The sequence below is a fragment of the Rhincodon typus genome, chromosome 34, assembly GCF_021869965.1.
Source record: "Rhincodon typus isolate 14 chromosome 34, sRhiTyp1.1, whole genome shotgun sequence".
In the NCBI taxonomy this organism is placed as follows: Eukaryota; Metazoa; Chordata; class Chondrichthyes; order Orectolobiformes; family Rhincodontidae; genus Rhincodon; species Rhincodon typus.
Window position 1 is genome coordinate 23,404,435 of NC_063365.1, and position 286 is coordinate 23,404,720.

The window sequence follows — 286 nt, forward strand, 5'->3', positions numbered from 1 at the left end:
TGGCATTGCCACCTCAGAAACAAGCAGCAACTATGATGATCATTTAAACAAAGAACAAAATTGATGCGGAATTATTTGTAAAATCAGGGATTACAGCCAACAATGTTGACATTTTATATGGAAAACTGTGGTTTTATTAAGGGACCCTGAAAATGAATATAACTCAACTAATGGGAAGCAGTCCAACAGATGCATTACCCAAAAATTCTTATGGTATAATTAGCCACAAATTTAATTCAAACTTTAGGGCTGTAAACAGTTTAGGTCACTTTCACATGAGAATGTG